This window comes from Loxodonta africana, chromosome 16 (assembly GCF_030014295.1).
Source record: "Loxodonta africana isolate mLoxAfr1 chromosome 16, mLoxAfr1.hap2, whole genome shotgun sequence".
In the NCBI taxonomy this organism is placed as follows: Eukaryota; Metazoa; Chordata; class Mammalia; order Proboscidea; family Elephantidae; genus Loxodonta; species Loxodonta africana.
The window spans coordinates 69,632,110-69,657,401 of record NC_087357.1 but is presented as its reverse complement, the minus strand read 5'-3'; the positions used below and the strand labels follow the sequence as shown (position 1 = coordinate 69,657,401).

Genomic DNA, 25,292 nt, shown 5'->3' with positions numbered 1-25,292 from the left:
AATCATGACACAAATAACAAGGAAAAAATCTCTGCCCTCAAATAGGCCATAGTTTAATTGGTCATGGTTTCTAATTCTGGCAATATGGTGTAGGTACCGGGATTAAGTTGCCAAAAACAACTAAAAATACCAGATAAAACACTGAGTTGGCAGAAAGTAAGGAATACTCGGGCCAAATGCTAAATGAAGCAAGAAACCTAGAGAGGCAGGCTCACGCCTCGAGGTCATTTGCTGACAGGTAAATCTGAGTTTTAGTTTTCAGAGCTTCTAGGGCTTGGAGAAGAGGGGGAAAAGCCCAGAGCCCATCCTCAGCCCACTAAGGTAGGGAGTCTAATAGGAAACTACTCCCACTAAAGCAGAAACTCCAAAGAACCTTGCTCTTAGTGTAAGGTGAACTAGAAATAAATCTGTACTCCCACATACACCAGAAGTCTTAAAAAAAAAAAAAAAAAGCCTCTCTAAAGCTGTGGTGCTGAATAGAGAAGGGAACACAGCCCTTAACGATTCACAATCACAAATGGCCCACATACGTATTTGCAGCCTGAATTCCCATTGCCTGAGTGTCTAAAAATCCAAAAGCAAAGAACAGATTTTAGAGTGGTCACAGACAAGTAGTGAGCCCATATGCTTAACAAAAACAAATAGAAATCCTCTCGGGAGTAACACACTTTTATCTCGGGTCTCAAAGAATCCCTCCTCCCACCCTCTTACGCCCTCCTGCAGCCAAATGACTAACTCACAGACACACACACACTAAACAAAGCACCATGAGTCAAAACCTGAAGAAAAAAAAAAAAAAAGACAGCATAATCATACCCTCAAATACTTTAGATATTGGAATTATCAGGCATAGACTATAAAATACATTTCATATGTTTCAAGAACTTAAAGAGAGGCTTGCAAATATAAGAGCAAGGAAATTTAAAGAAAAGATCAAACAAAACTCCTAGAAATCAAAATATGATAATTAAAACAGAAAACTCACTGGTTTTACAGAAGATTAGATATGGCTGAAAAGAAAGTTGGTGAATCGGAAGATAAAACTGAAGAAATCATCCAGAATGCAGCTCCCTTCCCCCCCAAAAATTTACAGTCTAGTCAATTCTGACTCATAGCAATCCTATAGGACAGAACAGAACTGCCCCACAGGGTTTCCCATGAGCAGCTGGTGGATTCGAACTGCCACCCTTTCTTAACCACTGCACCACCAGGGCTCCAGAGAATGCAGCCCAAAGGGCCAGAAACAAAATATAACAAAGAGACCAAGAAGCACTTAAATGAGATTCCAGAAACAAAGAATGGAACAGAAGCAATATTTAAAGAAATAATGGCTTAGAATGTTCTAGAATTGATCAAAGACTCCAACCCACAGATCCAAACCCATGCAGGAAGAGTAAACAGAAATTCACACACAGCCAGGTCATAGCAGAACTGTAGAACAACAAAGAAAAACAAAATCTTAAAAGCAACCAGAGAAGAAAAACAGATTACCTCCAAGGAACCAACATTTAAACTGGGAGCTAATTTCTCAATGACAACAATTGGTGTCAAAGTCACAATTAATGTGCTGAAAGTAAACACCAACCTAGAATCTGCAAAAATATCTTTCAAGGACAAGAGTGAAACAAAGGCATTTTCAGGCTATTTAAGTGGTCTCTTTAGGAATCAATGAAATCACAAGCTCAAAGTCAATAGTGGCCAGAAAGGAAAAGTAGATGAGCAGAGAGGTTCAGATGGGGGCTGTGGGGAACTGCAGGGAGTACGTATCCCATCTAAATGGGGCCGCTTCCTCAGCTCCAGTGACAGTTTCCAGAGCCAATCATTCAACAAAAGCTAGAAATCCATGTAAAATAACACTAAGTGTGCGCAACAAAACAAGCCAGGGAACAAAACACATCAAATGGATCACTGGTATATAATACTGGGGTGGGGAGGTGACTGGAGACAAATACAAAAACCAAAGGAACAGTGTAAGAGCTGTCAAAGTGGTCAGAGCAGCTCTAGAAAAAGGCTCTGGAGACAAACCCAGCAGATCAGAGAGGCCCCGGGGCTGGCTGGGAGCCCTCATTTCTGCATAGAAGGGTTCCTAACATTTTCTTGAAGAACTATGTCCAAATTCACAGCATCCTGTTTCCAGGAAAAGGTGTCAGGCCAAAGTTCCTCTGTCTGGAAGGCCCTTCACTTCCTTTCTTCTGTTGTTGTTGTTGTTGTTGTTAGGTACCATCGAGTCAGTTCCGACTCACAGAGACCCTATGCACAACAGAACAAAACACTGCCCGGTCCTGCTCCATCCTCACAATCGTTGTCATGCTTCAGCCCATTGTTGCAGCCACTGTGTCAATCCACCTTGTTGAGGCTCTTCCTCTTTTCCACTGACCCTGTACTCTGCCAAGCATGATATCCTTCTCCAGGGACTGATCCCTCCTGACAACTCCTTTCTTTTAGTAAATACCTTTTCCTCCACATTTCAGCTCAGACATCTTCTGGGAGAGTGCAGCTTCCCTCACCCACTCCCAAAGCTGCCTGCACACACAGGGATCAGAGCACTCACTTAGCCACCTGAAATAATGTGCCCATGGTCCACCTGCCTACACCCTCCAGGGCCTGGCCCTGCTCAGGGCCCTGCTCTTTGAGGGCACAGGGTAAGCAGCCAGTGGACTCAGAAAGGTCCAGAAAGAGGCAAGGGCCATCACGAGGGGAATGCAGATTCCTCCACATTATGTATATAATGACTCTCCCCCATGCACAGGGTGTATATATTATGCAAAGTGCCTCTAGGCTGGTTGCATAAGTGATCATAAAGAGCATTAATAAGCAAAAACAGGAAGAAAGTAGGTTCTTTTCATGCATGGGGTGGAGGAAGGAGAGAGGTGAAAGAGAAGCAGCAGCCAGCCTGAAGATTAGACTGGAAATCCTCAAATGGTCATGAAGGTTTGCTAGATAGAAGCTTACCACAGTAGTGGGCCTACCCAGGCTTATGACCTGGGGGCAGAGATGGACTCTCACTAAGTAATCGCACCATGAATTAATTACAGCAGTGACAAGGGCCATATAGGTCCCTCGGTGACGTAAACGGTTTGCCCTCAACTACTAACCTAAAGGTTGGTGGTCTGACTCCACCCAGCGGTACCACAGAAGAAAGTTCTAGCAATCTGCTTCCATAAAGATTACAGCCAAGAAAACCCTATGGGTCAGTCTGCTCTGTAGCCCATGGGATCGCCATAGGTAGGAACTGACTCAATAGCAACGAGTTTGGTGTTTTTGGTTTTAAGGGTCATATAGAGAAAAGTGAGCAGATAGGCCTCATCCCCACCAAATGATTTAACAATCATTTTCTTTGTGTTTTTAACAATTATTTGATTTTAATTATATTGAACAAAATTTTATTAAATAAAATTTCCCCCACGTCTGTCAGTTTGTCGTACGGTGGGGGTATGTGTGTTGCTGTGATGCTGGAAGCTATGCCACCGGTATTCAGATACCAGCAGGGTCACCCATGGAGGACAGGTTTCAGCTGAGCTTCCAGACTAAGATGGACTAGGAAGAAGGACCCGGCAGTCTACCTCTGAAAAGCATTAGCCAGTGAAAACCTTATGAATAGCAGCGGAACACTGTATGCTATAGTGTTGGAAGATGAGCCCCCCAGGTTGGAAGGCACTCAAAAGATGACTAGGGAAGAGCTGCCTCCTCAAAGTAGAGCCGACCTTGGTGACATGGATGGAGTAAAGCTTTCGGGACCTTCATTTGCTGATGTAGCATGACTCAAAATGAGAAGAAACAGCTGCAAACATCCATTAATAATCAGAACCTGGAATGTACGAAGTATGAATCTAGGAAAATTGGAAATCGTTAAAAATGAAATGGAATGCATAAACATCGATATCCTAGGCATTAGTGAGCTGAAAGGGACTGGTATTGGCCATTTTGAATTGGACAATCATATAGTCTACTACGCTGGGAATGACAACTCGAAGAGGAATGGTGTTGCGTTCATCCTCAAAAAGACCATTTCAAGATCTATCCTGAAGTACAACGCTGTCAGTGATAGGATAATATCCATACGCCTACAAGGAAGACCAGTTAATACGACTACTATTCAAATTTATGCACCAACCACTACGGCCAAAGATGAAGAAATAGAAGATTTTTATCAGCTGCTACAGTCTGAAATTGATTGAACATGCAATCAAGAAAAAAACAACCAAACCAAACCCGTGCCTTCGAGTCGATTCTGACTCATAGCGACCCTACAGGACAGAGTAGAACTGCCCCATAGAGTTTCCAAGGAGTGCATTGATAATTACTGGCGATTGGAATGCAAAAGTTGGAAACTGAAGGCATTGGCAAAAATTGGAAAGAAAGAAGAAGGATCAGTAGTTGGAAAATATGGCTTTGGTAATAGAAACAATGCCGGAGATTGAATGATAAAGTTTTGCAAGACCAACGACTTCTTCATTGCAAATACCTTCTTTCACCAACATAAACAGCAACCATACACATGGGCCTCACCAGATAGAACACACAGAAATCAAACTGACTACATCTGTGGAAAGAGACGATGGAAAAGCTCAAAATCATCAGTCAGAACAAGGCCAGGGGCCAACTGTGGAACAGACCATCAATTCCTCATATGCAAGTTCAAGCTGTAACTGAACAAAATCAGAGCAAGTCCACGAGAGCCAAAATATGACCTTGAGTATATCCCACCAGAATTTAGAGACCATCTCAAGAATAGATTTGACGCATTGAACACTAGTGACCGAAGACCAGACGAGTTGTGGAATGACATCAAGGACATCATCCATGAAGAAAGCAAGAGGTCACTGAAAAGACAGGAAAGAAAGAAAAGATCAAGGTGGATGTCAGAGGAGACTCCAAAACTTGCTCTTGAGCATCAAGCAGCTAAAGCAAAAGGAAGAATTGATGAAGTAAAAGAACTGAACAGAAGATTTCAAAGGGCGTCTTGAGAAGACAAAATAAAGTATTATAATTACATGTGCAAAGACCTGGAGATGGAAAACCAAAAGGGAAGAACACACTCAGCGTTTCTCAAGCTGAAAGTACTGAAGAAAAAATTCAAGCCTCGAGTTGCACTAGTGAAGGATTCCATGGGGAAAATATTAAATGATGCAGGAAGCATCAAAAGAAGATAGAAGGGATACACAGAGTCATTATACCTAAAAAAAATTAGTCGATATTCAACCATTTCATGAGATGGCATATGATCGGGAACTGATGGTACTGAAGGAAGAAGTCCAAGCTGCTCTGAAGGCATTGGCGAAAAACAAGCCTCCAGGAATTGATGGAATATCAATTGAAATGTTTCAACAAACAGATGCAGCGCTGGAGGTGCTCACTTGTCTATGCCAAGAAATATGGAAGACAGCTTCCTGGCCAACTGATTGAAAGAGATCCATATTTATGCATATTCCCAAGAAAGGTGATCCAACCAAATGTGGAAATTATAGAATAATATCATTAATATCACACGCAAGCAAAATTCTGCTGAAGATCATTCAAAAATGGCTGCAGCAGTGCAACAACAGGGAACTGCCAGAAATTCAGGCTAGTTTCAGAAGAGGACATGGAGCCAGGGATATCACTGCTGATGTCAGATTGATCCTGGCTGAAGCAAGAGAATACCAGAAGGATGTTTACCTGTGTTTTATTGATTATGCAAAGGCATTTGACTGTGTGGATCATAACAAACTATGGATAACACTGCGAAGAATGGTAATTCCAGAACACTTAATTGTGCTCATGAGGAACCTTTACATAGATCAAGAGGCAGTTGTTCAGACAGAACAAGGGGATACTGATTGGTTTAAAGTCAGGAGAGGTGTGTGTCAGGGTTGTATTCTCTCACCACACCTATTTAATCTGTATGCTGAACAAATTATATGAGAAGCCAGACACAAAGATTGGAGGAGGACTCTTTAACAACCTGCGTTATGCAGATGACACAACCTTGCTTGCTGAAAGTGAAGAGGACTTGAAGCACTTACTAATGAAGATCAAAGACCACAGCCTTCAGTATGGATTACACCTCAATATAAAGAAAACAAAAATCCTCACAACTGGACCAATGAGCAACATCATGATAAACGCAGAAAAGATTAAAGTTGTCAAGGATTTCATTTTACTTGGATCCACAATCAACAGCCATGGAAGCAGCAGTCAAGAAATCAAACGACGCATTGCATCGGGCAAATCTGCTGCAAAGGACCTCTTCAAAGTGTTGAAGAGCAAAGATGTCACCCTGAAGACTAAGGTGCGCCTGACCCAAGCCATGGTATTTTCAATCGAATCATATGCATGTGAAAGCTGGAGAATGAATAAGGAAGACCGAAGAAGAATTGACGCCTTTGAATTGTGGTGTTGGCGAAGAATATTGAATATCCCATGGACTGCCAAAAGAACGAACAAATCTGTCTTAGAAGAAGTACAACCAGGATGGTCCTTAGAAGCAAGGATGGCGAGACTGCATCTTACATACTTTGGACATGTTGTCAGGAGGGATCAGTCCCTGGAGAAGAACATCATGCTTGGCAGAGTACAGGGTCAGCAGAAAAGAGGAAGACCCTCAACGAGGTGGACTGACACAGTGGCTCAACAACGAGCTCAAGCATAGCAACGACTGTAAGGATGGCGCAGGACCGGACAGTGTTTCCTTCTGTTGTGCATAGGGTCACTATGAGTCGGAACTGACTCAATGGCACCTAACAACAACAACAACAACAAATAATTTACATCGTTCGAAATGCAAAAGATACAAAAGCCTCCCTCCTTTTCTGTCCCGCCTCCTTACAAGCAACTGCTGTTTGCAGTTTCTTATGTATCTTTCTAGCAATATGTTTACGTTATGCACATACAAGCATATATATATATATATATATATACTCTCTGTGTGTGCGTATGTATATTTTCCCAGTGGTGCAAATGGTTAACACGCTTGGCTACTAACCAAAAGGTTGGTGGTTTGAGGCCACCCAGAAGCACCCCAGAAGAAAGGCCGGGTGATCTGCTTCTGGAAAATCGGTCAGGAAAACCCTGTGGAGCATGGTTCTACTCTGACACACACGGACCCATCACGAGCCAGAATCCACTCAACAGCAGCTGGTTGGTTATATGTGTATATAAGCATGCGGATATATATTTGTGTATTTATACTTTTTTTATACAAATGATAATCTACTGTCCTACATTTTGATATATCTCTGACAGTAGACTTTAAAGATAAAAGAAGTGACATATGAACTTGGACTTGGAGGATAAGTTGAAGTTGGGTAGGTGAGAGGGGAGGAAGGACGGTTCCAGGCAATGGAAACAGCCTGTTCCGGATCCACCCTGGGAAGATGAGGGAGGGGAGCTGCTTCAGCCATCAAGGGGAAGGGTCACAGAGCACAGCCTTGCTCAAAGTTGCGTCCTCTCGCAGGAGCAGTCTGTGCCTAGTGAGCAATGGAGGGAAGGGTACAAATGCCTGGGGGCTTTGCCTCAATCTGCACCATCCCGGCTGCAGATCAGCTGAGCCTTTGTAGCAACTGCATCGCGGGTCAACTTCTCCTTCTGCTCAACTCCGCCCCCTCACTCCCACACACCTTGCTAAACCTCCTGCTCACAAATGTCCATCTAAGAGTCTGTTTCTAGGGAACTTGGCCTGAGATGATGAGAAATGGTCCGAGAATATAAGAGTTGGAGCTTGAAAGACCAGGTTCAAGTCCAGCCACACCCTGTACTATGTAACTCTGGATATGTCCCAAGCCTCCATTTTCTACCTTTAAAATGAGGGCTATGATACCTGTCCTGCCTCTGTCGGAGGCCAGGTATGAGGTGATCTGTGGGAACCTTGAGCAGGTGAAGCCCCGTCATTTCTGCCATCGCAATCTTCCCCTACTCTGCCCTTGGCAGGCCCATGCTACAAAGGCCCCGCGCTCCTCCCCTCCTCCGGGTCATCATACATGTTCTCACATTTTCCCGCTCAGGCCCATCTCCTCTCAGAAGCCTTCCCTGGTGGTCCAGCACTCTTCTTCCTCCCTCTCGTCTGTTCTCTCAGAGCACTGGGATCTCCACCAAATAACCTGTTAGTTAATTCAGGGCTCCGCCACCAACATCCCCAAACGCAGAGGAGAAGGGAGCTTGTATCCCTCCAGACTCTGGGGCCCAAGGAAGCAGACCTCAGAGTTGAAATTAATTTGAAGCCTGGAGTTTAATCTTTTATTTGTTTGCACCTTCATTTGCTCTATTGTTTACTCCATGTCTTTTCATTAAGCAGCTACACAACATGGAGCAGGATAGACATGGCTCCCGTCTTCCAGGAGGTGAGAGTCAAGTGGCCCTGTTCTAAAAATCAGCATAAATCTTGCTTTCTATTCCCTGATACACCCATGTATGTTTTAATATAAAGTTTTCTTTCTCCACCCACTGTCAAATAAAATCAATCCTCCAGGAAAATGAATCAACGTTACCTTTGGCTTCTTGTGTGCCAGCTGAGTCCACCTATTCCAGTATGAGTAACCCAGACAACACTTCCTGTTTGCTTATGGCTTTGTCAGGGAATCTGAATGTACTGGGGGCACAAAGGACGGCAAGCAAAGGGCTCCAGTTGAGTGCTTGTCACCCAAAGGACAACAGGCGAATGTGCCTGCCCAGCAACCAAGCCCATCACCACCACCCCTCACTGGGTCTCTTGTTTCAGCAGCCAGTGTAGGCCCTCGGCCCCAGACAGGGCAGGGCCACCGCCTGACCTCAGGAGATAAATCATAGTTAGGCTAAATCGGTCATGCAGTCTCATCTCCTTGGCTGGTGGTTGGTCCAAAGACGAGAAAATGACCGTTCAGGCCAGTGAGGTGTGAGAGAAAGTCTGCTGGGGTGTGGGTGGCAATGTCTTCTCAAACAAAGAAAAAGGTCAACGCAGTAAGGATGGTGAAGCAAAAAGCTGGAAAGAACCTGGCTCTCTGATGGGGTTATTCATCTGCCGAACCAACCAAAGCCAGCAACTGCCTACCTTTAAAAATTGGTTGTTGCCAAGTCGATTACCACTCATGGAGACCCCATATGTGTCAGAGTAGAACTGTGCTCCATAGGGTTTTCGATGGCTGATTTTTCAGGAGTAAGTTGCCAGGCCTTTCTTCTAAGGCACCACTGGGTAGACTCGAACCTCCAACCTTTCATTTAGTAGGAAGTGCATTAACTGTTTGCACCAACAAACCTCTCTTTATAGGAAAAATACAAACCCCTATTTGTTTATACCACTGTAAGTCAATTTTCTGTGACTTGCAGCCAAATGCATTCCTAACAATATATCTCTTTAGAGTGTACAAAGAACTCTTATGTAAACTGTTTATTCAGTCCTCACAATGACTATGAGGGGCCCATTTCATAAACGAGGAGTCTATCAGTGCATTTGATAAGTCAACAATTACTTGCAATAAAAACTCAGCAAACTAGTGATAGATGGGAAGTTCCTTAGCACAACAGAATTTATACACCAAAACCTACAGCAGGTATTATACTCAATGTTTAGACCCAAAGCCTCTAAGATCAGAAACAAGACAAGGGTGCCCACCATCAATGTTAATGTTTACAGATGGCACACTGGGAGGTTAACAACTTCCCCAAGGTCACAGCCAAGAGGTGGCAAAGTAGGGCTGGAACACTGGCCTTCTGACTCAGTCCAGAGCTCTCAGCTGATGAAGCTGTCAGACAGACAGGCATAGATCCCTAGGACAGGGGACCTACTGTGAGCTCCACACAAGCCTTGGGGTTCAGAGAGGATCAAGGTCTTTCCAGCAGCCATGTCTGCCCTGGACTGGCCAACTCCTCTGGTTTCAGAGAAAGAGGTGATTCTGAGAGCTCCTCTCCAGGCTGGAAAAACGCCTCTCGTTGCCTGCCCACTGCCTCCTTTCTCCCGCTCCCCCGGGAGATGAAGAAGGAGGGAGGAAGATACTTGGCAGGTGTCTTGCAAGCACCTCAGCCCCGTCTGCTTATCTGCGTCCCTGCCACCTCGCCACGGCAAATTGCTTGTTGATAAATGAGGCTATTTAAGAGCGAGTGATGCCGGCATTGCAGTATTAATGAGGACGACGTGGAGAGACATTTAAGAGGGGCACGACTGTTCTCCCATTCTCCCACCTGTGAGTAATGGGGCCACAGTGCCTCAGGCCCTCACGCCCCACATCCAGGTAGCGGCCCTGGGACAACAGCAGCCACACACTGAGGTCGTGGGAGGTGTGGAATGGCGGGAGGATCGCAGAACCAGGACTGTGACAGGGGTGCTTTGGCTGGAGGACAAGACACCAGCACCTCCTTCTGGAGCTCAGGCAGTGAGGATGTAAGATCAGGCATGTGAGAGGGTGTGTGTGTGTTTGCACACACAGGTATGTGCATGTGTGCATGTGAACACAGCAATGTAGGCAGTGTGTGGGAGTGAATGTGTCCATCAACAGAGTGATTTTTGCTTCACCCAGTCCTGGAACCTGGACTTAAACTCTCTAAGTCTCAGTGTCCCTATCTGTAGAATGGGAGTGATAATCCAATTCACCAGAAGGGGCCTCTGGGAGGACTGAATGTGCTAATGCATATAAAGACATATCAAGCATGGAGAAGCCCCAGGAAAGGGTGGGGACTTTCTTCTTGCTGTCACTATAACTGTTGAAGCAAACTTGCATGTGGGAGCAAGGGTATGAGAGAAAGCACCAGAGTGCGTTATGGATTGAATAGTGTCCCCCCAAAGAGACAGGTTGAACTCCTAACCCCCAGTGCCTGTGAACATGGCCTTGTTTGGAAATAGGGTCACTGAAGATGTGATAATTTAACACGGGTCCTGATCCTGTCCAAGTGGTGTCCTTATAAACGAGAAGGGACATGAGGGGAAGATGGCCATGTGACAATGGGCTTATGCTGCAGCTGCAAACTAAGGAACGTCTGGGGCTGCCCGAAGCTGGGAAAGACAAGGAAAGTCCCCCAGAGTGGACAGAGCAAGCATGGCCCTGCGACACCTGCATTCAGACTCCTTGCCTCCAGGCTGTGAGATAATACATCTCTGCTCTTTGAAGTCACTGTGTTGGGGTTTTTGTTACGGCAGCCATAGGAAGCTAGCACAGAGCCAAAGGGGAGAGATGAGCATGCTGAGTCTGGGAGGGATGCTGAGAACGGAACCGAGAGGCTGGCAGAGAGAGGGAACAGAGGAAGGGGCGGGGCTAAGGCCCAGCTGGGACCCCAGAATGGCCAAGCTGGTGGCTAAACACTTGAAGTACCATGTGCTAGCTGATAAAGAGCTGTTGCCCCAAGCACTCCCTATCCCCGCTGCTCTGGCCCCCAACCCAAAGAGCTCAAACCTCTTACTAGAGGTTTTGGGGGACCCTGCTCCAGCCCCTCAGCCAGTGTCTGTTCAGATCTATGTGTCCCATGCTGAAGAGGTTAGTAAGCATCTTGAATATTATCTTGGGAAGGTTGAGAGTGTGGTTTCAGAACCTGAGTGGGCGCAGGGTGTGCCAGGGCGGGCCATCGAGTCCTAAGAACCACCTGGTACCACGTGAGCCTCCCAGAAGGCAAAGCCCCCAGCCCTAGCCTCAGTCCTGCCTGGAATCGGGGCACCCCTGAACTGTGACTTCATGTTAGGCCCCTTCCTTCAGCCACAGACAACACAAAGATGGGCCACCAAACAGCATTCCCCCATCTTCTGCAAAACCACAGCCGAGGACATTGTCGCCCATGTCAGTCCACACCCTTTTTACTAAGACCCACACGATCTGTTACTTCCAGGGAGAAAAGCTGTCTCTGTAGATTAATGGGCACACTTTCTGTTGCCTGGAAACACCTCTGTGTGGCTCCCTTTTGGATTTAACTGTCAGAAAACTTAGGACCAAATGCAACGCCCCAAATGGTGTAATTTGCTCAACTCAGGCGCTTAAAGCCACCAAATCCCTCTGCTTCCTCCGGATACTTGGCTATGTTTTATCTTGCGGTGACGCCAGTCACACTGAATTCCTCCTGTTAAGCCACCCAGGTCCTTTTGGAGGTAAGAGGGACAGAGATCTGAAACGCCAGCCCAAAAACATCAAGAATGCTCCTGACCCCTCAAAGTGCCCATCAGTGCAGCCCCACCCTGGGTGGTCCTGAACACTGGGGACCCCACACCACTGCTGTCCTCCTGGGGTGGAGAAGGCAGCCTCTCCCTTACCTCTGGGGTCTGGATCCTCTGACGACAGCTGTCTACCACAGCTAGAGACCAGGTTTCCCAAGGGGTCAGAAACTTCTGTTATCGATGTCAAAGCCCATGGCTGAGAGAATGGGGTGAGAGGTCTCTCTCCTGGGCAGGGGTGGGTAGGAGGGGAGGGAGCAAGGGATTCTGGGATATGAGGTCCTCTATGTCAGGGAACTCTACTTTGGGGGCTCGATATGTAGAAGATATAAAGAAATGGAAACCCTGGTGGCATAACGGCTAACTGCTATGGCTGCTAACCAAATGGTCGGCAGTTCAAGTCCGCCAGGTGCTCCTTGCAAACCCTGTGGGGCGTTGCATAGGGTCGCTATTGAAAGAGAAGAGAGGAGGAAAGGGAAAGAGAGAGAAGGAAGAAAGGGAGCAAGGGAAAAAGAAAAGGAGGAAGGAAGAAGTAGAAAGGAGTAGGAAAGAAGGGAAGAGGCGTCGGCAGTGGCCCTCATGGCTGGAAGCTCAGGCTGCTGGAGATGAGGGAGTGGGGTATGGACAGGCAGAGTGGGGACAGCCAGGACTTTGCCCAGCCCCCACAAACTAGGGAGGGTGGGTGGGAGGATTCATTTCAGCCCCTGCCTTCTTACAGGGAAGGGCAGACCAGCCCTCCTGGCAGGCCCAGGGCACCATTAGCAACAAATCTGACCTCAAACAGTCAAGATGCATCACTGGCCCACAGCCTCCACCTCCTCCCTGCCCAGGAACGTGGCCCTCACCTGCTGCAGGTTGGTGGGGAGCTTGACCACCCACTCAGAGCCAGAGCCCCAGCTGCCCCCAAGATCCCTGCCATAGCACCTCCCAAGACTGGGTCAGGGAGTGGGAGAATGAGGGGCAGTCTCTGGAGCTTGGCTTAAGGTAGAATCGCAGAGAAGAAACTGATCCAGCCTTTTGGGTTGGGATCTGAGATTTCTCCACAGCAACTGGAGTTACTAATGGCCCACTGAACCTGGGCGACCCTCAGCTCTAGGGGGCAGTAGCAGAGACCAGGGAGAAGCATGGGGAGTGGTGAGAGATAAAGCATCTGAGCCTCTGTCCCAACAGCATCCAATCAACTACAAGTGTGCCCGGTCCTGTGCCAGCTACTGGGCTTGTGAAGATGAATCAGATGCAGAGTTGCAAACAGACCTGGGTGACAAGCTCTGCGATGCCAGGACGCTCAGGATGCTCCATGAGAACAGAGGTGGGCCACTCACTCTGCAGGGGGAGGTGGGCCTGGGAGTCAAGAAGACAGATCTTGAAGGACAAGAAGGAAACAGCAAGCTACAGAGGGACAGGGGAGGGCATTCCTGGCAGAGGGAACTGCAGACGCAAAGGCCCAGAGGCATGAGGTTGCATGACATGTCAAGACAGCTGTAAACTCCCAGGCGTGGCGGGAGTGGAGGGGGCAAATGACGCAGCAGTAGGAGATGAGGCTGACCCACTGGGAGAGGCTGGCAGAGACTGGACCATGAAGGGCCACGAATGCCGGGCGAAGCTTTCATTTTATCCTGTTGGCAATAGAAGGCTATAGATTAAAATAAGAAGAATAATTAAAAAAAAAACCTGTCAAGTCAATTCCGACTCCTGGCGACCGCAAGTGTTACGGAGTAGAGTTGCCCCATCGGGTTTTCTTGGCTGTAATCTATGGAAGCCAATGGCCAGGCCTTTCTCCTCTTGCACTGCTGAATGGGTTCCAGCCGCCAAGCTTTAGGCTGGTAGCGGAGCACAAACCATTTCCACCATCCAGAGACCTTTATGAAGAGTTATGGGAGAATTTTACGCAGAAGACTAACATGGTTTCATTTGTAGTTTTAAAAAGATTCCTTTGGCAGTCGAGTAGAAGATAGATTTGTCTGGACAGACACCGAAGGCAAGGAGACTATTTCGGAAGTTTTCATGAAACTTAGGTCACAAATAGCAAATTGCTTTCATCTCATGTGCCAATTCTGATAGGTTGGTCATGGCTGCCTGGGACACTGTGGTGAAAAGAGAAAAAAAGAAACATTGACTAGTGATGTCTGGCATGGGCAGGATAGGAGAAATGTGGTATAAGTGCAAGGGATTTGCCAATCTGGGCTAAGCACAGCTGATACGAACCTGGCAGAAAAAGAAAGGGATAGGTCAAGTGAGAGACACTCCAGATGTAGAAACAGTAAGACTTAGTAACTTAATAAATAGGATTAAGAACAGGAAGGCTTACATGCGAAGTTCTGGCTTTGGCAACCAGTACCGCTAACTGAATTTTGAGAGAGGAAGGAGACAAATTCTGGCTTAGACCTGTGATTGAGATGCCTGAGAAATACCTCAGGTAGGATTCAGGAGACAGGTGGACATAGGAGTTTAGAGCTTGGGGGACAGGGCTGGACTGGAGGTGGTTTATAAATCTGGGCCTTACATATGGCATTTGAAGCCATGGAGTGGTGAGGACCAGGTAAGGGCTGTAGAGGGAGGAAGGGGTGGGCTGAAGACAGAGGTGCCAGAGATGCAGACCAAGGAGGGACAGTCAGAGAGGTGGGAGGGGAGCCTTGGGAGAGCAGATCAAGAAGTGGGACTGGCAGCCAAGTGCAATGCTGCACAGCACTCAGGAACAAAGACTGAAGAGCAACATCCTCTGGGATCTCATTCAAGGTCAAGCGTAAAGTTGCCATCATTGTTAGCTGCTACTGGCTCGTGGCTACCCCACGCACAACGGAACGAAACACTGCCCGGTCCTGCACATCCCTGTGATGGGTGGCAGATCAGATCGCTGTGATCCACAGGGTTTTCACCGGCTGATTTTTGGAAGGAGATCACCAGTCCTTTCTTCCTAGTCTGCCTGCTCTGCTGAAATCTGTTCAGCATCGTAGCAACACACAAGCCTCCACCAACAGACGGGTGGTGGCTATGCATGAGATGCCTGGGCCAGGATTTCAACTGGGTCTCCTGCATGGAAGGTGAGAATTCTACCATTGAGCCACCACTGCCCTTCTGAGAGAAAAGTAGTTCTAACACATCCCCAGTGCTCTTCTCTGCACCTCTTCCCCAGTCTTGTTGGGAGGGATGTTCTCACTCCCCAGGAGTCATGACAGAAAGGGTGTCCTCACTCCTGGGAAGCCACAAAGGGAGCCGTGTCCTCACTCCTGGGGAGTCATGAGGGGAAGGGCACTCCCGCTCTTGGGGAGTCTTGAAAGGAGGGGTGTCCTAACTCCTGAGGAGGAGGGAGCAGGCCAGGCAAGCACAGGTCTATGGGGGGGGGGGCGGGGGCTTTCAAGCCCTGGTGATGTTCTGGGTGAGCACACGCAAGTTTGGCTTTTAAAATATTCTTTATTTTGTATGTTCAGATCTTATACATGCTTCCATCTATGTGATATATTGCACAATTTAAGTGAAAAGAAAAAATAATTTGAAAACAGGAGTAAAGGGGGAACAGACCTAACAGACAAATCCTCTCTAAGCTGTCTGGCGTTCCCATCCCGATGCTGCCTGTCTCAGCCGGGTCAGTGGTTTTCCATTTGGCCGGAAGTATCTGTTCTAGCCCCAAATCTCTCCAGAGAGCCCTAAGAAGCAAATCGGAGCCTGGAACACATTGTTTAGCCTTTTTTGACTTCCCACACAGTCAACTGCTGTGTGACTTTGAACAAATCACTTCCTTTCTCTGAGCCCTGGGGTCCTTATAATTCAATGAGAGGGTTGGACTAGAGACACCTAAAGACCCCTCTACCATGAGCCCAGAATTCTCCCAAATTGCTGACTTGATATTGCTGGGTTCAAGGAATATTGAACAAACATCCTCAAAGAGCAAGGATGTTAAAGTCTTTCTGTGTACACGTGTGTGTGTGTGTCAGTGTGTGTGTGAGAGAAAGAAAGAGTGTGAGTGAGTGTGTATGTGAGTGTGTGTGTGTATGTATGTGAATAAGTGTCTATGTATGCATTTGTGAGTATGTGTAGTGGGGTGGATTAACCAGTAAGCAAGGTACACACCAGCTTACATTAAGCAAGGTATGGACAGGCTTACCTGTGCATATTTACTAATCTGTAGTGAACAATTTCACATCATCGAAGATGTGAAAAACAGGTGAAACTGTCCACTATAGATTAGAAAGTACGCACAAGTAAGCCCACGAGTTACCTTGCTTATTGGGTAACCCAGCCCTGTGTGTATGCATGTAAGAGTTAGTGATATATGTATACGTGCGTGTGGGCGCGCCTGCACCCACATAAAGACCCAGCCATGAACACCAGTGTCTGCATATGCCATGTGTGAGAGGGTTGAAGAGAAAGGAAAATGGCATTCCCACTGTTGATACCCTATTTAAATAGTCCCTAAGACCCGGAAGCTGGGAGGTGGGAACTCAGAAGGGCGAAGGACCTGGGAAATCATCTTGACCACACTCTCATTTTGAAGAGTGGAAACTGAGGCCCAGAGAGGTCAACTAATCTGCCTACGTCACACAGTAGATTGAAAATGGAGCCAGAGCTAAACCCAGGCCCCAACTCAAAGGCCCAGCTCTTCCCACCCCCACCAAGCCTCTGGGAGCCAGGCATGGAACCTGCCCACTGTTAACCCTGCGTTTCCAGCCTCCAAACTGGGCTTCTTGGGCCCTCAGGCACTGTGCTCCAGGGCTCCCAGGGGCAACCTTGCCCCCTGACCTGACCAGATTTTCCCTACCCTTCCTTTTCCTTTGTACCCCTGCCCCCCAGCCCACTGCCCTCCTCAGGCAAAGCCAGCGGGGGTGGAGCCCCAGGTGACGGATGGGCCGCACACAGTTTTCACTTGTCACGCAGGCACACAGGATGACAGTCCTTGGGAACCCGGGCATTAATACCAAAGATTTATAGTCAAATCTGTCACGGCTGAAGGCACTTCCCCCAAACTTGGCTCGGCCTGAAGGTCGCTTTTCCTAGGTGATAAGTGCAAAAAAGATGTCCTCACCCGCCCTCCTGAGCCCTCCCCTCTCAGGAGCCAAGGGCTCAGGCTGCACAGTAGGAAGTGAGAGAAAAGAAGTAGGAACAGGGAGTTCTTCAAGCATCTAAATCCAGGGCCCTCCTGCCCCTTCACCACCCCCTACCCCCTGATCCTCATATATGTCCACATGTGGCAGGCAGGCGCCAGGGAGGGCCAGAGGAGGTTGGCGAGGCAGGCCAACAGTCCTGGGCAGCTCCTGGGCTATAACTGTGTGTCCTACCTGGTGAACTGGTCAACCACGGCCCTGACTCCCCGGAAGTGGTGGGTGGGGTGCTGAGAGGGAAGAGGGAGCAATGCCTAGGCCAGACAAATGGCCCTGCTCCGAGGCTCACAGCTCAGACCAGTGTCAGATCTCAGGCCCCGACTGAAACCAGGAAGCACCTCTCGGGCCTGGAGGGTCAAATAAGTCGTTGCTCTGGTCTTCTTTGTGAAGGTCAGAGGCCCACGTTCATCCAATCACTAGTATTTACCAAGAGTCTCCCAGGATCGTGGAATGGAAGAGCTAAGAGCTGCCTTAGAGACTGATGAGTCCAATGGTCCCATTTTAGAGATGAGAAAACTTAAGGCCCAGAGAGGAGAAATGAGGACCCAGGTCCATTCATTCTTTCAACCAATACTGGCACTGCACTGGCAGCCAGGGCTCCTGACTAGATGCCTTGCTCTGAGCAATGCCCTGAGCTGGGAGGGAGGTGGGCACAGGACAGATAAGTTCTCCCAGGGAAGAGAGAATCTAACAGAGGCAAGACTTAGGGGGAGTTAGAAGCAATGATAACAGCTAACAGTGCAAGTTCATCTCACCCTCACAATGACCCTGAGAGTAACATGTTATTTCCTCCCATTTTACCAAAGAGGAGACTGAGGCACAGGCACCTCTGACCACCATGCTCCTTCTCTCAGGAGAAGAGAACATGGCAAACACTGTCATAAGACAGCCTCAATCAGCTGCAGGAAACAGTCTTGGTGGGCTGGGGTAGTCTGTTAAGACTTCCTGGAGGACGTAGCAGGCAGAGGCATTAGAACGGTGCCAGAGCCTCAGTAGGAGCACTGTCATAGAAAGGTGAGGAGGAGCCTCCCAGACTGAAAACCTCTGTATTAAACCCCACTCTTGGGGCTGGCAGGCACATACTCTGACCCATTCCTGAGCAACTCCACCCCATAGGCGCCACTTGTGGGGCTCCTCGGAGGTGGAGGCCACTGGGCTCTCTGCAGAATGAGCTGGCCAGGGCGGCCGTGCAGGAGCAGGCTGCACTGGTAGCTGGTGCCCAGCACTGCAGAGAGGGGGCAGGGAGGCAGGGAGCGCTGGCATCCTGGACTCTGAAGCCTGGCACACGCACGGCGCCGTTCCTGGGTTATAGATGAGCTAAATTAACTGTGACGCTCATTAGCGGCAGCTCCTAATTAGTGAAAATTAATATTGGCTTTGATAAAGACATTGGCGCCAGCTCTCTGAGGCAGAGCCATTATCGACCTTGTCAGCTGGGCTAACAACTAGGTACGCTGAGGTGTCGGGGGCTTGGGAGAGGGCAACGGGTCACGCGGGGAGGGCACACAGGCTTCTCTGGTGTACTGTGTCGGCAGCTCTCAACCGGGACCCTGGCCTCTCCCACGGCTCACCTGACCCTCCAGCAGTCCTTCCTCAGGGGCCTAGCCCCCACATTCAGAGCTGTCCCATGGGATACCCAGGCAGACCAGTCCTGGCAACAGCTGACACCAATGAGACAGCAGCTATAATAATTATCCCTAAAACTGATTGGCTAGTCTCTGCCCCAGGTAGTGTAGCCAATGTTTTCTCATGCATTTAATCCTCCCCCAAACACTGGAAGATAGTGCTTTTATTATCCCCATTTTACAGATGAGGAAACTGAGGCTTGGAGTGGTTGAGTAATTTGTTCTGGGACATACGGGTACCAGGATTTGGACCCAGGCAGTCTGACTCCAGAGCCAATGCTCTTGACCTCTGTATTATCTTACTCTTCCCCCGACCTTCTAAAATGAGGCGCTCTAAAGACCAGCACACTAAAGTACACCCAGCAGCTAACACCATATCTGACACGTAATAGGTGATCAACAAATACTTACAAATGAACAAATGAATAAACAGAGGGGGCTCTGAGTTCTTCCAGAGTGGCCCTGGTGGCACAGTGGTTAGGCATTCATCTGTTAACCAAAAGGTCGGCAGTTCAAATCTACCAGCTGCTCCTTGGAACCCCTGTGGGGCAGTTCTACTGTCCTATAGGATCACTATGAGTTGGAATTCACTCAGCAGCAACAGGTTTGGTTTTTTGTTTTTTGTTTGTTTGTTTGTTTTTGGTTATCCCATCTATGGGCATGTGTATATGTGTGTATATATATTGCATATATATTTATGCATTATATAATACAGAGTCTCCAGACTCTATATCCCAGAATGCTTCCTTTCTGACAGGAAAGGCCCCCAGGAGCACCAGTATTCCCAGGAGATGACTGGAGGACTGGGGGCCTCAGCTCACCCAAGCCCTGGCTGTGCTGTTGCCAAGTGACCAGCTCTGGGGCCTTACCCCTCGGGCCACTTGGGAGGTGGCTAGGCTGATGTGGCTTTTCTTCACCCCATTCCCTGCTCCCCAGCCGGGGACCTTGAGTTCCAGCCCGGGGTTATGAGGGGAAGTAACAGATATATCTATTTTTAATCCAAATAAAATGTTTGCCGCCTTGGAGTTTATAAAAATAACAATGCATTATTTTCGGGCATTAATAACAATAAAGATGTCAAACTGTCAGATAAGAAGTTAATCTTATTCAGAGCACAATTAAAAATGCTATTATCCCACCACCTGGGGCCACTTTGGCTTTTACCACCCAGCACGCTTAACAGATAAAAGGGCCAGGTACAGAGTACATGGAGTCACTGGCACTGCCCACCACTCAGCCCAGCTCCAGACATCCCTCTTGGTGACCCCAACACCAGGGCTCAGGCCCCACTTAGCTGTGGAGTAGCCACAGGACCTGCGGCCAGAGGATGGGGGCAGAGCAAGCTGGGGCCTGTGTGTCTGCCATTCGTTTGTCCACATCTTCATTTGATCAATGACTCCTGGCCAACGCTCTGTACAAGATGAGGGCAGCAGACAGGAAGCAGAGGGGAGCCTGCCCTCCATATCCCTGATAGTCTGTGTCAATGAGGGTCCACCCAAGAGATAGTGTTTACAGAGAGGGACTTCAACTCAGGGCATCAGTTCCACAGGGGATGGAGGAGCTGAGAAGCCAAATGAGGTAATGCAGTAACCCAGAGATCAGGAAGAAGCTGTCACCAGCTCCAGGCTGGAGGGACAAGGCAGGAGATAGTGTCATTAGAGCCCAGGGACCAGGCTCACCTGGCCGGAGCTGGAGCCATGAAAGAGACACAACTGCTGGAGCCACGACCCGAGCGAGTGAGGAGGAGAAATGTCCTGGCTTCTCCCTTCCTGCCAGGGCTTCCCAGTGGCTAAATCCAGATGGAATCCAGCTGACCCAGGGGCCAGGAAAGAGCCTACAGGGTTGCTCCCTGCCATTCAGAGAAGAGCCGGAGAAGGTGAAGGATGGATCCAAGAGCAGACAAGTTCAAGGCTGTCCAGCCCTGAAATTTTATTATCTTGCCATTTACTGAGTACAGGATATAGAGGCAAGAAACATGAATTAGAAGTCATATCAGCCCTCCAGGCAATTGCTGTCTGCTGAAGGAAACATAAACAGATCATTTCCACGTAATATGGTATGTGCTAAGCTGTACTGCAGGCCCTGAGAGTACAGAGGACAGACCCTGGGAAGGAATTCCAGGAAGGCTGCCTGGAAGAGTGTCAGCTTGAGATGATCCAGGAAGGGAAAGAAAGAGGAAAGGCAACCTAGGCGGCACCTGTATGAACAAGGCAGGAAGGTAGGAACAGCAGAGTATGTGTGGTGCTATAAAACAATGGGTTCAAGGTGGAGCTCAAGGAGCCGAAGAAGCTGGAGGAGAAATGCCCAGGAGGAGGGCACATTGGAGGAGGAGGAGTTCACATATGGGCATGTTGGAGGGAGGTGCCTCTGGCCCTCCTAGTGCAGCTGCCTGGGCACAGCTAGACATGTCCATCTGGAGCCCAAGGAGGTGGTGGGGCTGGGGAAGGCAATTTTGTATCATTGACTTGGAAGTAGTCGTGGAACAAGTGGAAGATAGTGATTCCACCATGAAGAGCACGTGAAGAGGGCAGAGGGCACATTCACAGAAAGCACCCATGCTGAGTAGGAGGAGACCATGAAGGAATGGTTGCAGAGGTGGGAGAGAAGCAAGAAGGAAGAGGGACAGGGAGCCTGAAGAGCAGTGTGGGGTCAGGTGGTGAGTGGTCTGCAAGGTCAAACGCAGTGGAGCATCCTAGGAGAGGAGATCTGAAAACGCCCACTGAGCTGGGCAAGGTGGAAGCCACCGGCTGGCCTTGGTGTGCACCATGTCTGTGGGGTGGAAGGAGCAGAAGCCAGGCTGCAAAGGGCAGAGGAGTAAACAAGGACCTGAGGTCAAGAGCAAGCAAGTGGACACCCTTCAAGAAGCTTGGCCGAACAATGCATAAATTTAAAACTTCTTTTCTTCAAAAGACACTAAGAGAATGAAAAGACAAGCCACAGACTGGGAAAAATATCTGTAAATCAGATATCTGATAAAGGACTTGTATCCAGGATGCATACAAGAACCCTCAAAACTCGGCAATAAGAAAACAAATAACCCAACAGCAACAAAAATTGAACAAACATTTGAACAGCAAAGTAGATATATGGATGGCAGATAAGCACATGAAAAGCTGCTCAACATCATAAGTCATTAGGGAATCACAAATTAAAATCCTGTGAGATACCACTGCACACCTATTAGAAAGTTTAAAATGAAAGAGACTGTCCATACCAAGCATGGGGAGGGTGTGGAGCAGTGGGCCTGGTTTGGCTGGGCTGAGGTGTCCACCACTGGGGGAGAGAATTTCCCTGGTACCACATAAAGGACTACCCAGAGGTCCTGGGGTCCAGGGAGGCAAGGCCCAGGGGAGGGACATCTTGGAGAGGAAAGGTGGACAGTAACAGAGGCGATAGGTGAGAGGGAAAGGAGCATGGAGGAGAAAGAGAAAGTAAAGAAAAGGGGCACGGTGGGGCTTGCTGAAACAGGGATCTGGAGCAACAAGGATAACAGAGTCACAATCCCTCTCGCAAGGACAGACCCTCCTGTGGAGGTGGGAGAATAGATACGAAACTAATAAGTGAACATAGCGTGCTAAGTATGAAACACGGGTGGCATAGGAATAGCCCTGGAAGCCCATAGGAGCAGCCAATGCTGTCTGATGATATGCTCAGTCATAGCCAAGAGGGAGCTTTCTGAAAGGGGACAGTGCCGTGAGTGAAGCTATATTTCATGCTCATTCAGAACCCTGGATTCTCCAACAACCACCAAGAACTCCCTGCCTCTGAGTTTTTGTCTTTCCTCTTCATTTCTGCCCAGCATCCCTCAAGACCTGGCTTACACCCTACCTCCTCCGTGGGTCTGACCCCGTGTAGTGTTCACACCAGCTGCACACTGAGCTGGGTCATCCCCACACCTTAGCTCCTTTAATCCTTAGGAAAGACCAACAGCGTTAGGATGAGGACACGGAGTCCAGTACATTTCCGGGGTCCCTGATTTGGAGTGCATATGACTCCAATGCCTGTGCTCCTTCCACTGGGCACACTCTCCCATGTCCTCTCCCATCCCTCTTGGGTTGTTCCTCATTGCTACCCAAGTCCAGCCGGATAACTGTCATGGTCAGCTGAGAAGTGTCTGACCCTCCCACCCTGACGGGACTCCCTGGCAGGCAGGGGTTACTGGGTTTGCCAAGCATCTCCAGTACCCAGCAGGACCTCGGGAAACACTGTGAAACAGAACAATATTTCAAAAGCCAATGGAGCTCACTTCCAGCCCAGGTGGTTCCCTGGGAGTCTCCATTTACCCAGGGAAAAACTCCTTTTGTACTGCGGGCTCCTTTGCCAAGGTGCAAAGGTCAACATCACCAGAGAACCTGCCTAAAATTCACATCTCCAGGCCCACCCCAGGCATGGTGAATGGGAATCTCTGGGGATCCTCCCCTCTAATTCAGCTCTCTGCCCTCCCTGCTCCCCTACCAAGGAGATCCTGTTCCACAAAAAGGCCCCAGTCTATTCTCCAGAAGGTTCCATGGGGCAGAGGGGCAAATGGGAGACTCTGACTCACAGCTGCTGACAGCACAGGTACGAACTAGTTTTCTACCAGCTTCCTTTTGTGCTTAAAAAGAGGGGGACTGAAATTTCGGGCCCCACAGTTGTGTGTGTGTGTGTGTGTGTGTGTGTGTGTGTGTTTTTACCCTAGGCAAGTTCTGAGCTTGACTTGAATGCGATTTTGCTGCAGGATGTGGAGCTGCGTTGGCAGAGCTGGGAGTGCTGGTGGGGGTGGTGGAGGGCAGGGGCAGAGGCCAGACCCAGCTGTCAGGGTTTGTTTCACTTCCTTTCTGAGAAGGAAGAAGTAAGGGTCTGCCTCAACTCACTCTGAAGGGAGGTTCAGGAACAAACCTGCTAGGCAGGACACAGGGGCATTTAGAACCCAGGGGCCCAGATAACAAAGACTTGATGAGTACAGGGACAAGAGGTGCAAAAACTGGGGGCCAGGATACCTGGGTTCTCACTCCAGCTTTGTCTAACTTGAAGTGTGACCTTGCTGTTGTTGTTGCTGTGTGCCATCAAGTCAACTCCAACTCACGGCGACCCTATAGGGCAGAGTAGAACTGCCCCATAGGGTTTCCTAGGCTGTAATCTTCATGGGAACAGATCACCAGGTCTCTTCTTCCATGGAGCAGTTGGTGGGTTTGAACTGCTGAGCGCTTAACCATTGTACCACCAGGGCTCCCCATGATCTTGCTACCTAGATACTAAAGATCCCTGGGTGGTATCAACAATTTGCGCTTAACTACTAACCCAAAGGTTGCCGATTCAAACTCACCCAACAGTACCACCGAAGAAAGGCCTGGCAATCTGCTTCCATAAAGATTACAGCCAAGAAAACCCTATGGAGTAGTTCTACTCTGTCACACATGCGGTCGCCATGAGTCAGAATCGACTCGATGGCAACAGGTTACCTAGGTACTAGGCACTAGTCTAAGCTTTTTTACCTGCACGAAGTAAGTTTCTTCACAGCAGCCCTGTGAGGCAGATATTATCATTATCCCCACTTCATGGCTCTGGAAGACAAAGCACAGAGAGGTTAAGTAATTTGCCTAAGGACACACAGGTGGCAGGTGGCAGTCAGGCTTTGAACCTCAGTAGTCGGCTCCGAAACATGTGCTCTTAACTGCTAACCACTGCACACGCTACCGCTCTGGCTGGCCTCATAGGCTTGTGGTACTGGGATTCATTAAAGGGTTCTGTAGGTGTATATCAGTGGTTCCCCAAGTGGGGTCCTGGGACCAGCACTATCAGCATCACCTGGAAACTTGTTAGAAATGCAGATTCCCCAGGCCTACTGAATAGAAACTCTGGGAGTAGGGCCCAGAAATCAGTGTTTTCACAAGGGATGCTGATGCACACTAAAGTCTGAGAACCACCAGGCCACATCATCCACCTACAAAACGTTCTTATTCAAGTTCACACTTCAGTGTAAGTTTATCCCTGTGAAATTAGATGGCTGCTGCCAGCAGCCAGATGCAGGATACCCTTCAATCCGTAATTCTGGGGTCTCCAAGAGGGGCTCGCTGAGCCATTCTGCCTTACCTCCTCACACCACCTCCACAAAGGAACACCTTTCACTCCAGAAAGAAAAAAGAGCCAGCATCCTTTAAGTAATAAAATAACTCCTTACGGAGCACAAGTGCTCTATAGGGCTCGCACGCTGTCCTTTTGCTCTCAGCAGATTCAAACCTCGCACTAAATGCCAGCCTCCAAGGTGGTCTGTAGCCCCCACAGGGTGTGTCCACACACACACCCCTCAAAATGCCTTGTCAGTGGGCTGAGGGGCTCCACGTGAGTCACCACAAATGTGTAGAACAAGCAAACTATGAAAAAAAAGTGACGCTGCACACCCTTAAATACACACTGTGCAAGGAGACAGAGAAGTGCTCACGAACAGGGTACCACACTCCAAAGACACATCAGAACATACACACACACACTCACATGCAGTCACACACA

At 48.5% G+C, this 25,292-nt stretch overlaps 1 protein-coding gene across 19 annotated transcripts in view; it reads right to left on the bottom strand.

Annotated features, from left to right (window-relative positions):
- CDH23 (cadherin related 23) overlaps positions 1 to 25,292 on the bottom strand; it is a 524,046-nt gene that overhangs the window by 409,826 nt on the left and 88,928 nt on the right. Inside the window, exon 2 of one of the 19 annotated variants that reach the window (XM_064269680.1) lies at positions 24,278 to 24,346. The exons of 17 other annotated variants lie outside the window; for them this stretch is intronic. The gene's annotated coding sequence lies outside the window, so the exon portion shown is untranslated. Of the gene's footprint in view, positions 1 to 13,753; positions 14,092 to 24,277; positions 24,347 to 25,292 lie in introns of those variants that run through there. One more of the 19 variants, XM_064269681.1, reaches the window with a different exon arrangement.